Raw genomic sequence first — 16,854 nt, forward strand, 5'->3', positions numbered from 1 at the left:
TTTAGAAACCCACACCATTTTTTGAGCTAATCCTTAAGGTAAATCTTGTGTCTGTTCTATTGGTTCTATTTCTCTGGAGAGCATTGGCTAATAAACTCCCCTTGAGCATGGGAGAGACTTGTATCTTAATTCTGACTGATAGAATATGGGAAAGGTGATAGCATGTCACTCCTGTGATTACATTGTATTTTATAAGATCCTGTCTTAGCAGACTAGAAACAAAGTCTTCCCTTGTGGGCTTAATGAATTTATGGTTATGTTGAAGAAGCCCACATAACAAGTAATTTCAGTGGAGTCTACTAATCATGGGCAATTCTGGGACCTGAGAGTGGTCCCCATATGGCAACCAGTAAAGACAAGGCCCTAAATTGCATCATCCTACCTTCTACTAATAACCCAAATGGGGGAGGAAGTTCATTCTTCCTCAGTTGAGCCTTCAGATGAGCATACATGTTGGCTCTCATTTTGACTGCAACCTTGTGAGACTCTGAGAAGATGACCAAGCTAAGCTGTGCCTCGACTCCGGACCCATGGAAACGAGGAGATAAAGCTATAAGCTGCTAAGTTTGAGACAATTTGTTATGCTGCAATAAAAACAAAATGAATCTGCCTTCCAACACATAAAGGATATTTTTATGAATAGAATCTATTAGTGTTAATCAGTTTTAATACTTTTTTAACAAAGAAAACTCTTTTTATAATATATAATAATATTAACATAGGACTTTAACTTAGTTTTCAAATGCCATAAAAGTATGTGTGTATGTTGTGCTATAAAAGAGGGTGATAAGAGAGACACAGAGATAGGAAGTTGTAGCAAGAAAGATGCAGATGGAGGATGCAGAAAGAGGAAAGGATAATTAGTAAATGTGAAATTAATCATGTCAGACTATAGAAATGACTTTATATACTACAACTCAGACCAAAATGGCATTTAATTGACATAGATTCTGTAAAATATTCTGTTGAGAAATTATTATACTTTAGCAAATGAGCCAAAATATGTTGTCCAGAAAAGTAAAATTTTCAAAAATTAACAACAAAAAACATGTAAATGTGCTGGGTGCAGTGGCTCAGGCCTGTAATCTCAGCAATTAGGGAGGCCAAGAAGGGTGGATTGCTTGAGCCCAGGAGTCTGAATCCAGCCTGGGCAACATGGTGAAATTCCATCTCTACAAAAAAAAAAAAAAAAAAAAAAACCCTCCAAAAATTATTATACTTCTGCAGATACCAGGAAGGTTGAGGATCACCTGAGCTTGGGACATCAAGGCTACAGTGAGCTGTGATCTTGCAACTGTTATCTAGCCTGGATGATGGAGTAAAACTGTGTCTCAAAAAAAAAAAAAAAAAAAAGGAAGGAAAGTATACACTTTAGCTTTTTGGAAAAGACTTATGTGTACTTTAAAAAATATACACTGAATTTTGTTTTTTATTTAGAACCATATATACTTATAAGTAAGCAAAACAATCCAGTGTCAAATAGCCTTTTTAAAGAATCTTATTTTATTTTATTTTTATTTAAGACATTTTTCGTAGGGATAGGGTGATACAGTTTGAATACATGTTCTTACTCAAATCTTATGTTGAATTGTAATCTCCAGTATTGGAGGTTGGGCCTGGTGGGAAATGATCAAATCATGGGGGTGGATTTCTCATGAATAGTTTACCACCATACTTTTAGTACTGTTCTTGCGATAGTGGTAACTTATGAGGTCTGACTGTTTTAAAGTCTATGGCATCTTGCTGTCTCTCTTGCTCCCCATGTGACATGCCTGCTCCCACTCTGCCTTCCACCATGATTGGAAGCTTCCTGAAACTTCCCCAGAAGCAGATGCCGCTATGCTTCCTGTACAGCATGCAGAACTGTGAGCCAATTAAACCTCTTTTCTTTATAAATTTTCCGATACCAGCTATTTCTTTCTAGCAGTGCAAGAATGGCCACTAGAACCTTCTCTGGAAAAATGGCAGATAGGAAATAGGACTAACCTGCTCTCCCACTAGGACGGACAGAGCAGCATATGGGGATCCACATCGTGAACTTTTGATCCAAGAACTACCACAGGATCATGCCAGAAAAGCTGAGAGAATCACAGACCTTTCGAAGGAAGCAGCTTGCCACTGCAGGCTCTGTGAGACCTCTGAAAAAACTGTGAGTGTGCAAAGTGTGAGGGGGAATGTCCACACCTCAGCACACATCCTCACTGGAGAACCTGAATATCCAGATCACAGGAGAAGCATTTGGCCTTGCCTGAAGCTGAGATAAATCTAGAGAGCCAAGTGAAATATGGCGGTAGAGGAAGCACAGGAAGAGCCCTGTGGGCATTCTCAATCCCGAGGGAAGCCATTCCTGACTTTGTCTCACAGGGGTCCTTGGAGACGGCTTCCAGCCAGTGAAATTGAGGAAAGACCACAGGGGGAAGAAAACTTCCAGCTAAAATTTGTAACAACTTCGACCAAACATAAAGTTTTTAGACAGAATCCAGGGGAAGAAGTAAACAGGGAGTGAAGATACAAGCACAGAAACTGCAGCAGGCAGGGAGGAATTAAACCTGAAAGTCCTGCTTGCTTTCTCAGAGGGGAGGCTTGTATCCTCGGGCAAGTTTTCAGTCCTGCTCAATGGCTGCCTGGAAATAAACTAGGTGCTGCTGGGAGGACACGATGGCAGTGAGACTAGCCTTTTGGGCTGCATGGGAGATGGGTGAGGCCTGTAATTGGTGGCTTTCCCCACTTCGCTGGTGACCTGTATGAAGCAGCAGAAGCAGACATGAGTCCCTGGGAACATACTCCCTTGGCCTCAGAACCACACCCCCATCCCCCACAGTATCCACAGCAAGCCCTATCAAAGGAGAGTCTGAGCTCAAACATGCCTAACTCTGCCCCCATCTGATGGTCTTTCTCTACTCACCCTGGTAGCTGGAAATAAAGGACATAATCTTTTGGGAGCTCTATGGTACTGTCCACTGCCTGAGAAACCAGAATACTTATCCAGGTGATCTTAGGGCAAACTTGTATCCTCTCTACATTACCACAGCTGATGCTCTCTTGAAAGCACCACCTCCTGGCTGGAGGCCAACCAACGCAAAACTAGCTCACTAAGTAAACACAAAACCAAGGACCTCCATGGAGTCCACTTCACTCCCCTGCTACCTCAACTGGAGCAGGTACTGGTATCCATGGCTGAGAGACCTGAAGAAACATCACATCGCAGGACTCTGCAGACACTCCCCAGTACCAACCAGAAGTCCTTTAGCCTGCCTGAGTGGCTAGACCCAGAAGAGAAATAACGATCACTGCAGTTCGGATTTTAGGAAACCCCATCCTTAGGGGAAGGGGGAGAGCATTACATCAAGGGAGCACCCCATGCAACAAAAGAATCTGAACAATAGCCCTTGAGCCCCAGATCTTCCCTCTGACATACTCTACCCAAATGAGAAGGAACCAGAAAAGCAATTATGGTAATATGACAAAATAAGGTTCTATAACACATAGAAAATATTACACTAGGTCACCAGGAATGGATTCAAACCAAGAAGAACTCCCTGAATTTTCAGAAAAAGAATTCAGAAAATCTATTAAACTACTCAAAAAGCACCACAGAAAGGTCAATACCAACTTAAAAAAATAAAAAAATACAGGATATGGACAAAAAGACACTCCAGACAAATAGATAGCATGAATATAAAACAATCACAACTTCTGGAAATGAAGGACACACATTAGAGAATTGCAAAATACACTGGAATGTCTCAGCAATAGAAATAAATAAGTAGGAGAAAGAACTTCAGAGCTTGAAGACAAAGCTTTTGGATTAACTGAATCCAACAAAGACAAAATAAAAAGAACCCAATCTGACAAAGACAAAGAAAAAATGAACAAAATCTCCAACAAGTTTGGGATTATGTTAAATGACCAAACCTAAGAATATTGGTGCTCCTGAGGAAAAAGAGAAATCTAAAAGTTTGGAAAACAACCTTGAGGGAATAATTGAGGAAAACTTCCTTGGCCTTGCTAGAGATGTAGACATCCAAATACAAAAAGCTCAAAGAATACCCAGGAAATTCATTGCAAAATGATTATCACCTAGGCACATAATCATCAGGTTATCTAAAGGCAAGATGAAGGAAAACATCGTAAGAGCTGTGAGGCAAAAGCATCAAGTAACCTGTAAGAGAAAACCTATCATATTAACAGTAGATTTCTCAGAAGAAACTCTGCAAGCTAGAAGGGATTGGGGTCCTATCTTTAGCCTCCTTAAAAAAAGAATTATCAGCCAAGAATTTTGTATCCAATCAAACTAAGCTTCATAATGAAGGAAAAATACAGTCTTTTTCAAATAAACAAATGCTGAGAAAATTTGCTACTAGCAACACAGCACTACAAAAACTGCTAAAAGGAGCTCTAAATATTGAAACAAATCCTAAAAATACATCAAAATACAACCTCCTTAAGGCATAAATTTCACAGAACTTATAAAACAATAACACAATGAAGAAAAAAACAAGGTATTCAGGCAACAACTAGCACAATGAATAGAAAAGTACCTCAGTTCTCAATACTAATGCTGAATGTAAATGACCTAAATGCTCCACCTAAAAAATACAGAGGGCAGAATGAATAGTGATTCACTAGCTAAATATCTGCTGCATTTATCGGACTCATCTAACACATAAGTACTCACATAAACTTAAAGTAAAGGGGTGGAAAAAGATATTCCATGCAAATAGACACCGAAAGAGAGCAGGAGTAGCCACTCTTATATCAAATAAAAGAGACTTTAAGGCAACAACAGTTAAAAAAAAAAGACAAAGACATTATATAATGAATAAAGAACTAGTCCAGCAGCAAAACATCATAATCCTACACATACATGCACCTAACACTGGAGCGCCCAAATTTATAAAACAGTTACTACTAGATCTAAGAAATGAGATAGCCAGCAACAAAATAATAGCAGAGAATTTGAATACTCCATTGACAGCACTAGACAGGTTATCAAGACAGAAAGTCAACAAAGAAACAATGGTTTTAAAGTATATACTAGAACAAATGGACTTAACAACTATTTACAGAACATTCTACCCAACAACTGCAGAATATACATTTTATTTATCAGCACATGGAACATTATCCAAGATAGACCATATGGTAGGCCACAGAACAAGTCTCAAGAAATTTAAGAAAATCAAAATTATATCAAGTACTCTCTCAGACCACAGTGGAATAAAATTGTAAATCAATTCCAAAACGAACCATCAAACCCAGGCAAATACATGGAAATTAAATAACCTGCTCTTAATTGATTGTTGGGTCAACAATGAAATCAAGGTGGAAATTTAAAAATTCTTTGAACTGGAATGATAACAGTGACACAACCTATCAAATCCTCTGCGATACAGCAAAAGCAGTGCTAAAAGTTTATAGCATTGGCTGTCTACCTCAAAAAGTCTGAAAAAGAACAAACAGACAATGAAAGTCACATCTCAAGGAACCAGAGAAACAAGAACAAATCAAACCTAAACCCAACAGAAGAAAATGAATAACAAAGATCAGAGAAGAACTAAATGAAATTGAAACAAACAAAAAAATACAGAAGATAAATGAAACAAAAAGCTAGTTCTTTGAAAAGATAAACAAAATTGACAGATCATTAGCAAGATTAACCAAGGAAAAAAAGATCCAAACAACCTCAATCAGAAATGAAATGGGAGTTATTACAACTGATACCACAGAAATAAAGAGGACCATTCAAGGCTACTATGAACACCTTTACATGCCCAAGCTAGAAAACCTAGAGGAGATGGCTAAATTCCTGGAACTATACAACCCTCCTGGAGTAAACCAGGAAGAAATAGAAACTGAACAGATCAATAACAAGCAGCAAAATTAAAATGGTAATTTAAAAATTGCCAATAAAAAAAGTCCAGGACCAGACAGATTCACAGCTGAATTCTATCAGACATTCAAAGAAGAATTGGTACCAATCCTATTGACACTATTCAAAAGATAGAGAAAGAGGAAATCCTCCCTAAACCATTCTATGAAGCTAGTATCACCCTAATACCAAAACCAGGAAGGGACAAAACAAAAAAGAAAAGAAAAGAAAACTACAGACCAGTATCTCTGATGAATGTAGGTGCAAAAATCCTCAACAAAATACTAGTGAACCAAATTCAACAGCATATCAAAAAAATAATCCACCATGATCAAGCGAGTTTCATACCAGGAATGCAGGGAGGGTTTAACATATGCAAGTCAATAAATATGATACAGCTCATAAACAGAAATAAAAACAAAAATCACATGATCATCACAATAGATGCAGAAAAAGCATTTCACAAACTCCAGGATCCTTTTATGATTAAAACCCACAGAAAAATTGGCACAAAAGAGACATTCCTTAAGGTAATAAAAGCCATCTATGACAAACCCACAGCTAACATTATACTGAACAAGGAAAAGTTGAAAGTGTTCCCCCTGAAAAGTGGAATGAGAAAAGGATGCCCACTTCTATTCAACGTAGTACTGGAAGTCCTAGCTAGTGCTATCTGACAAGGGAAAGAAATCAAGGGCATCCAAATCAGTAAAGAGGAAATCAAACTGTTGCTGTTTGCTGATGATATGATTGTATACCTGGAAAACACTAAAGACTACTCCAAAAAGCTCCTAGAACTGATAAATGAATTAAGCAAAGTTTTAGATAAAAAATTAATGTACACAAATCAGTAGCTTTTCTGTAAACCAACAGTGACAAAGCTGAAAGTCAAATCAAGAACTCAACCCCACTTTATAATAGTTGCAAAAAAATAAAATACTTAGGAATATACCTAACCAATGAGCTGAAAGACCTCTACAAGTAAAACTACAAAACACTGCTGAAAGAAATCATAAACGACACAAAAAAATGGAAACACATCCCATGCTCATGGATGCATAGGATCAATATTGTGGAAATGACCATACTGCCAAAAGTGATCTACAAATTCAATGCAATTCCCATCAAAATACCATCATCATTCTTCACAGAACTAGAAAAAACAATCCTAAAATTCATATGGAACCAAAAATATAGCCCGCATAGCCAAAGCAAGAATAAACAAAAATAACAAATCTGGAGGCATCTCATTACCTGATTTCAAAGTATTCTATAAGGTCACAGTCACCAAAACAGCATGGTGCTGGTATAAAAATGGGCACATAGACCAATGGAACAGAATAAAGAACCCAGAAATAAACCCAAATGCTTACAGCCAACTGATCTTTGACAAAGCAAACAAAAACATAAAGTGGGGAAAAGACACCTTATTCAACAAATAGTGATGGAATAATTGGCAAGCCACATGTAGGAGAATGAAACTAGATCCTCATCTCTCACCTTATACAAAAATCAACTCAAGATGGATCAGGGACTTAAATTTAAGAAATGAAACTATAAAAATTCTAGAAGATAACATTAGAAAAACCCTTCTAGACATTGTCTTAGGCAAGGACTTTATGACCAAGGACCCTAAAGCAAATGCAATGAAAACAAAGATAAATAGGTGGGACTTAATTACACCAAAGTGCTTTCTCAGGGCAAAAGGAACAGTCAGCAGAGTAAACAGACAGCCCACAGAGTGGGAGATAATCTTCACAATCTACACATCTGACAAAGACTAATATCCAGAATTTACAACAAACTTAGGCTAAGGCAAAGTCTTCATGCCCAAGAACCTAAAAGCAAATTCAACAAAACAAAGATAAATAGATAGGACTTAATTAAATTAAAAAGCTTCTGTACAACTAAAGAAATAATTAGCAAACAGACAACCCACAAAGTAGGAGAAAATCTTTACGAACTACGCATATGACAAAGGTCTAATATCCAGAATTTACAGGGGACTCAAACAAATCAGCAAGAAAAAAAACAATTCCAGGCCGGGCGCGGTGGCTCAGGCTTGTAATCCCAGCACTTTGGGAGGCCGAGGCGGGCGGATCACGAGGTCAGGAGATCGAGACCACAGTGAAACCCCGTTTCTACTAAAAATACAAAAAAAAAAAAAAAAAAATTCCATAAAAAATTGGACTAAGGACACGAATAGACAATTCTCAAAAGAAGACGTACAAATTGCCAACAAACATATGAAAAAATGCTCAACATCACTAATTATCAGGGAAATGCAAATCAAAACCACAATGTGATATCACCCTACTCCCGCAAGAATGGCCACAATAAAAAAATAATAGATGTTAGCGTGCATGTGGTGAAATGGGAATACTTTTACATTGCTGGTGGGAATGTAAACTAGTACAAACACTATAGAAAACAGTGTGGAAATTCCTTAAAGAATTATTAAATAAAAGTAGATATACCGTTTGATACAGCAGTCCCACTCTTGGGTATCTACCCAGAGGAAAAGAAGTCATACAAAAAAGACACTTGTATATGCATGTTTATAGTAGCACAATTCACAATTATGAAAATACAGAATCAACCCAAATGCCCATCATTCAATGTGCAGAGAAAAAAATGTGATATATATATGTATGTATGTGTGTGTGTATATATATGTATGTATGTGTGTATATATATATACACACACACACACACACACACATGCACCATGGAATACTACACAGACATTAAAAAAATGAAATAATGCAACCTGCATGGAATTGGAGACCATTATTCTAAGTGAAATAACTCAGGAATGGAAAACCAAACATTGTATGTTCTCACTCATAAGTAGGAGCTAAGCTATGTGGATGCAAAGGCATTAGTATGATAATTTGGCCTTTGGGGACTTGGGGGAAAAGGTAGAAGGGGGTTCAGGGATAAAAGAGTACACATTGGGTACAATGTACACTGCGTGGGTGAAGGGTGCACCAAATTTTCAGAAATTACCACTAAAGAACCTATCCAGCTAACCAAACACCACCTGTTTCCCAAAAACCTATTGAAATAAAAAATGAAAATAAAAAGATGAATGAGAAATCAAGCCAACAAAATAAAAATAGAGAGTGTGAAACTTAAAAAATAAAAAAAGAATGGTCTGATACAAGGGGTCTCACTATATTGCCCAGGCTGGTCTTGAACTCTGGTCTTAAGCAATCCTCCTGCAGTGGCCTCCCAAAATGCTAGGTATAAGCCACCACTCCTGGTCAAGACTTCTATTTTGAATCATCATAAAACGGTAAATGCCCTTGGTAATTTCTGACATGCACTTGGGTAGGAAATTCAAAAACATATAGAAAGTGACAGAATTGAAAGAAACGACCTCCTTCTCCCAAAATCTTTCCCCAAAGTTCAGGCCAGGGCAATAAACCACATTTTTTAAACATCTAAATAGTGACCCAGGGCCACAGGAGAAAGAAAATGTATTCCAGAGTATACCACAGAGCAAATATATGCTTATATATATATATATATCATGATGATTAATTATACGGATTTTTGGTTCTGTGGATTTTTGATGTGACAGACCCCATAATTGTGACTCAACTTCTTAAAATCTCTTTCTCTCACCTTCTTTCTGTAGAGAGAGAGTGGGAGAGAGAGATTTTGTGTATACATCTCTCTCTCACACACACACACACAAACGCAAACAATATTGGCTCTGTTCCTTTGGACAGTGTTGACTAATACAATGTGTATAAAATTACATCTATTTACATAAATGACATTGTAATATATAACACATTAACAGTATTGCATGTCTTCTTATTTACTAATGATAGTGTCAACACTTTTATGTTCATAATGTACAAATACCCCTTATTCTCTTGACAGACATTCAATGACCGTCATGTATACAAACCATGATTATCCAGGAGCATGAATTAAAATTATTTGTTTGCTTCTGAAGTATATGTAGACCCTATTCATCAGCTATTTCCACCACACTGCTGTTGACAAAATATCTCATAATTCAGTGGGTTACATCAGCATTATTCCCATGTTCACGGAAACTGGTGGCTGTGCCTCAGGCTTTATGTTGTCTAGACTTAAATCCAGATTGTAGGAAGGGTTCAGGTCTCTCTCCATTTATGTCTGTTTTAGAACCCTGGCTGAAAAGGCCAAAATTATGTTTGAGCATGCTCTTCTCCTAGAGGATCACAGGCTTGAAGGACACAATGTTTAAGCACATTTAAGACCTCTGTTCTTCACATCTAATCTACTGATCAATACAAATCAGATGTCTAAGGGCAACATCAAGAGAGCAAAAATATATGCTCTTCCCATAATAGTATACACGTCGAGTGTCCCTTATCTGAAAGCTTGGAACCAAAAGTGTTTCAGATTTCAGCTTTTTTTTTTTCAGGTTTTGAAATCTTTGTATATGCATAGTGAAATATCTTGGAAATGGGACCCAAGTCTAAATAAAAACATATATTTATGTTTCACATACACCTTATATACATAGCCTAAAGATTATTTTATACAATGTTTCACATAATTTTGTGCAGGAAAAAAGTTTGTGTGCATTGAACCATCAGGAAGCAAAGGTGTCACCATTTTAGACACCCCTGTGGACAATCTGGTTGCTTGACATCAATGTCATTCCTGACTCTGAATTTATATCCTACCAATAAGCAATCATTTTCTTATACTTAGTTACATATAAGTACTTAACATTACAAAATATGAAATTCCATTGATACAGTGAAAAATTAATGTGTTCAGAGTAACTAAGCAGCACAGTAGCATTATCAGAGTACCTGTATCAATTGTTATTTTTAAATGTTTCTTCCAGATTCATCTGCCTCATTAACAATAGCTTTTGTCTTAGAACTCTCAGTTTGATTTTATAAACTATAATGGTTTCCTTTTCTGTTATGAATACACGCTGTTCTAGTCCTTCAATATGTGCATCACATTTTCACCATGTCATCTATAGGCACTTTTTCTGCAGTGTTAACAATGTCATCTTCATCATCATTATTTTCAACATCACCTTGATTCAGAACCATTTTAAGTTGGCCAATGAAAGAACAACTGGAGCATCATTATCGATGTTAAAAATGTCTTCCATATCCACTTCTTTCAGCTTACAGATGGACTCTGATGGTATATATATATTTTTTCTCACGTGACATACCCAATCTTTCAAAGTCACCACTCTGTGCATCATCACTATGGAACATGCTCGCAGGCCATAGGTTGTGCCAGGCATGGGCAACTTTAGTCACTGTGTTCTAAGTGTTGACAACAGCATATATACAGCATCCTTCATGCTAAACTACTTTTGAAAACTTTCCACACTCACACCTCTGTTCATTCCTGCTAGCAAGCTTTTCAACAAAGTGTTTTTATATTTATTCTTCATTAATTTAAGGATACCCTGATCACATGGCTAAATGAATGAAGTAATATTTGGGAGAAAGCGTGTGGCATAAACTTTATTTTGGTGACAATTTCAGCTGGAAGAAGGAAGACTTGAAAACTGAGAACAAGTATTTCAGCCTCCACATTTATGGTCACAACCGCTGGATTTAAGAAGAGTCATAGATTAATTTCGAACTAGGAAAGAAGATCATATGTTATTTCTTTTTGAATTTTTAAATTAATTTTAGAAAAAATAAAAGTTAATATTTCTATGTGAAAGCTAGTTGAAAGTAACATTGAATTTGAAGCAAAAATAACTAATTTCAAATGTCATGTGCACCTCATACTCATACTGACCCTCACAGGTCAATTAATGTCTGTAGTCATTTTTTTTATTATTAAAAAAAAGAATGTAAAATACTTGTAATGGTTGTTGAAAATAATGCCTATTAGGTCATTTTAATAACTGTTAAAGATATAGGGTTATGTTTTGTTATATTAACATTGGCTTTATTCACCCTGAATTGAATTTTTACAAATCTCCTAATTTCCCAGAAGTAATCAAGCTTTGTATTCTTTTTCACGTGCTTGATTTCAGTTCCATGGCTAAATCCAGGAATTGACTTCAGAAACTTATGACTTTTTTTTTTCTTGGAAAAGTGGCTAGTGCCAAGAAAAAGGGCAGTATAAACATAAAAATTATGAATTCTTTTAAATTCCTATGCCCTGACAAAATTAAAGGGAGACCACAGTAACTTAGTCTGAAATCAGTGCATGACACTTCTAGGGAGATTGAGTACAGGCACTCGGGGCTCTCAGCCTTAACAAAAACCTCATGGCTAAGTGAGGCACAGAAGCAATGGAATTATTCACCTCCAGAGACCACTCAGGTTTAGACAACAGTCATAATAGTAGAGATCTGAGAGCTTCACCAAATAGTCTACTCTGCTTAAAGCCCTTGGATCTTTGCACAGCCACAGGCGTGGGAGTGAATCCTAATAAAGGCTGAGATTAAAATCTTGGTCAGCTCAGTAAGATGTAAACTCAAACTTGGATGCTGTTTGATTTTTGGAAGATAACATTTATTTTACAATGGAGTTTAGGTACAAAATTTATACTTGTTTTATGAGGAAATATTATTGCATATTACAGGAATTTAAAGAACATTTACTTAAAACCTGCAGTGCCCAGCTTCACCAGGGTCAACAAGAGATTACCTTGGCTATCACCAAGAACATAGCCTTAACATTTGTATAGGTTCAGAAGGTTGATCTAATCATTGCTCAGAACTGGTATCAGCAATTTTTAAATTTTCGATGAAACCTGTAATGTTTGACATAACCAGTGACTTATCTCTTTTTAGAAAAACTCTAAAGCTGGCCGGGCGCGGTGGCTCACGCTTGTAATCCCAGCACTTCGGGAGGCCGAGGCGGGTGAATCACGAGGTCAGGAGATCGAGACCACGGTGAAACCCCGTCTCTACTAAAAATACAAAAAAATTAGCCGGGCGTGGTGGCGGGCGCCTGTAGTCCCAGCTACTCGGAGAGGCTGAGGCAGGAGAATGGCGTGAACCTGGGAGGCGGAGCTTGCAGTGAGCTGAGATTGCGCCACTGCACTCCAGCCTAGGCGACAGAGCGAGACTCCGTCTCAAAAAAAAAAAAAAAAAAAAAGAAAAGAAAAAGAAAAACTCTAAAGCTAAACTGAACCATAGGAAGAATTTGCTTCATGACTACAGAATGAAGCAGGAAAAGTTACAACAGGAATCTGATGTTTAATGGCATTGGTCTGGTTAGCAATAACATCTATAATAACAGATTTGTCTTCCAATGTCTGAATTTTTTTTTCCTATTTAAACGTATCCTTTACCCTGCGAAGCTCCTGGTGGGACCCTGGCCTTAAGCTCTTTTTTTTTTTTTTTTTTCCTAATGTCCACTTTTAATCCTCATCCTCGTGTTTCTTTCTGGCCCTATTCCTTTCAAACATTCTTATTGATTCATATTAATCAACCATTTTACAACAAATACTAATTACTTTGCAGCCATTCTGTCTCTTCAAAATGATTTTGTACATCTCTGCTCCAAAATACTGGTTTCATGGCTTAATTTTAAGGAGACTACTTTACTTCCTCTATGTCCAGGGTTTTCATGAATGCCTCACTGTTGCCACTAAGTTAACAAATACACATGTCATCTCAAAATTAGTTTATAAAATCATTTTGATCGTTTGCGTAGTCTCATTTTGCCAAATATGTAATATATTAGTATGGTCAAGGATTATGTATCTAAAAGCCCCAAATATGGAATTAAACATCATTATACAATGTTTCTTTCTTTGAATATTAGACAGAGTAACGCAATTTCTAATGAGTTTAGTAGGTTTTTCAGCTTTTCATTGTCAATTTTAAATTTTCATTATGATTTAACTAATCCAATGCAGAGCTGAAAGTTTGGATATGGTATGTTTAAAGTTTCAAAATGGCTAACACGGAATAATTCAATTTCAGTAATGCTCTCTGGGTTTCAACTCTCCCAGAGCAAAGTAGAAGCCAGATGTTTTTCAGGGAGGACTCAAGATTTTCCCCCTTTTGTGACCATCTACCAGGAAATGTCTAGTCCAGAAGATCTTTGCATTGCAAACATTTGCTTTGGCTTGCAAAAAGTTATAGTTTCTTTTTCACCAAGATCTGTATTCTTATGCTGTTAAGACTCAGTATAAGGTTTTATGGATATCACTTATGTCATCTCTTTCTCCAAATATTATTGTGTAAAAGATGAAAATAATTTTCAAAAAACATGATTTTAAAATTAGAGTAGTATATTATAGCTAGGATTTAAAAAAACTAAAATAATCTTAGATAATTAGGAATTGCATAGCTCAAAGAATGCAGTTTAAGATGGTGACATTTCAAAGTAAAATAAAAATTGAGTTAAAAAAATAGAATAAGTTTCAAATTTGTAAATGAACATCTTCCAAGATATAAATTTACTACAAATTGAAACTAGAACTATCATATCATGGATAAAGTTCTACATGCAGAACTCTTATTACCGTATTATCTTTCTTTTCTTTTTTTTTCTTTGTTTTTTGTTTTGTTTTGTTTTTTGAAACGGAGTCTTGCTCTGTCGCCAGGCTGGAGTGCAGTGACATGATCTTGGCTCACTGCAACCCCCCACCTCCTGCGTTCGAGCGATTCTCGTGCTTCAGCCTCCTGAGTAGCTGGGATTACAGGCACGTGCCACCACACCCAGCTAATTTTTGTATTTTTAGTAGAGATGGGGTTTCACCATGTTGGCCAGGATGGTCTCAATCTCCTGACCTTGCGATCTGCCCACCTTGGCCTCCCGAAGTGCTGGGATTACAGGTGTAAGCCACCGTGCTTGGCCAGTATTATCTTTCTTACCAACAGATTTCATTTTTATATTTGAATTTCAGAGTCAAAAGGACTGTCATGTATGAAATCCAGTTTCTCGAGTGTTCTGAAATCCATTTGTTATAAAAGGCAATATAATACTGAGAACTATAATATAAATGCTATAGCCTCCTTATCTTGGGTACGACATGGTGCCCTTGAGTTCCCTATGGTACAGCTTTGTGATGATGGCAAAGTGAGGCAGACCAAGTCACCTTCCCTGAAAATCCTAAACCTGGCCACCCCAGGATCCCAGTTCTGTAGCTTTCTATAGGCAGTGTCAATGGTACTTGTGTATTCAGAGTAGAGAAGGGGTTTAATAAGTCTAAGTTTTCAAATGTAAGGTTAAATGTAGAAGGGTTTTTTTCCAAGTGATGTAGAGAGGTGCTGCCTATCAGGTAGCAAAATTGGTCAATAAAAAGTCAAAGTCATAAGTGAGAAGTTAATGCTGTGCATCAAATTAGAAAAATAATGCATAGATTTAAAAGGAATAAATGGTAATAGAGTTTGTGGATAGGACGTGAGAGAAAAGCCGACTTGAAGAATGGAGTTTGTTTTGATGATTTAGAAATTCGTTGGCAAAGTTTATCTGCTGATCAACAGTGGTGAAAGGTGGACAGTACTGCTTACAAGATCTGTATATATATATAAAAAAACCCGCTCTTTATCTTGTTTTCTCATTTTTGAGATCTATCTCAAAAAATTGAAGACTTTAAAAAATCTATTTCCAAGACACCATTTGTGTCACATGGTGCCTGGGATGTAAGAGTTATCCATTAAATGCTTACTGAGTAAATTTTTACTAAAGTGTTAATGACTGATAACTAAATTCCTTAGACATCTGTATAATTAAAAGAACACAGAATATGAAAGAGATCTGAAGTTTTCAAATTCTATGAGTATGCATTACTCTTACGGTAAAATCTCAGATATTCAGAAGCAGATAGTCAGTATATATTTTGAGCTGGAAGATCATGAATTTACCTCTTTAGCTAAGACATAAGTAGTAAGTCACTGCACTGACTTCATCAAGCCAGGATCATTTTCTGTCGGAAGATAACACATGTTGCAAATAGGAATTCTGGATTGATCAGATTGCTTGTGATCTCAGACAGGTATTATAATTTCCGTCTATACAGATAGATAAATAATAAATTGATATTCAAATTTAAAGGTATATATATATACATATATATACTTCTTTTGTTTAGACACTTTTTTGACACTACATTAACAAGTGGAAGTCTCTGGACATGTACGCATGTAAGTTGCATCCCTCTCTCTATATATCTTTCCACATAGTACATGTAGATATACATTTGAATGACTCATGTATTCATTAATGTTGCCTGAACTAGCTTTATCACTCTTTGAACCATGAATCTTAAATGTTAAAGTGCATATGATTTAGCAAAAATGCATTTTTGAAAACAAATATTACTTACTAAGTACATTATATTCCACTCAGAAAAATAACCTTTGTTTCCTAGGCTATTCATAAAATTGATGAAAAGGCATTTCCCAAATTACAAACAAACAAACAGCTCATTGGAGATAAGACAGAAATTTCCCCAAACTAAAGAAACACCAAGAAAAATTCAACTAAAACAATATATAGGTACTGATTAATTTTAATATGTTGAAATAAAATTTCTAGTACCATAGAAAATTGCTACTTCTCCTTCCAGTTGCCCTGTAAAAAGTCAGCATTTTAAAGAGGCAAACAAAAACTCAAGGCACAAATCTGTGAAGTGACTTGAAAAAATGAAGTCAAGAATTTGCTTCATATGTTAGTGGATCTATTTTTTTTCCCAAACAGATTGTGCAAATTTGCTTTCCTCAAAATCTTGGGCATTTGTAGATGTCAAAATAATACCTGAGCAATAAAAATAACCTTCAAGCACAGACAGTAAAACCACACCAATCTTCAAATTGATATAAAATAACACTAAGCTCATACAGGTGTCTTTTAGGGACCAAAATTATAGCAAATTGTCACACTTTCAAAAACAAATGCTAAAGATGTATGCTTTCTCAGTTCATTTAATGTTCTTTACAGAAAGCCTAAATTTAGGATATTATTTGGCCCTAAACTGGTAATTATCCACAAAAATATTGATTTATTCTGAGAGTAATAACAAAA

At 36.3% G+C, this 16,854-nt stretch overlaps 1 long non-coding RNA gene across 1 annotated transcript in view; it reads right to left on the bottom strand.

The window, feature by feature from the left end:
* LOC134736240 (uncharacterized) overlaps positions 1-16,854 on the bottom strand; it is a 164,437-nt gene that overhangs the window by 113,079 nt on the left and 34,504 nt on the right. The gene's annotated exons all lie outside the window — the stretch shown is intronic.

This window comes from Symphalangus syndactylus, chromosome 3 (genome assembly GCF_028878055.3).
Source record: "Symphalangus syndactylus isolate Jambi chromosome 3, NHGRI_mSymSyn1-v2.1_pri, whole genome shotgun sequence".
Taxonomy (NCBI): Eukaryota; Metazoa; Chordata; class Mammalia; order Primates; family Hylobatidae; genus Symphalangus; species Symphalangus syndactylus.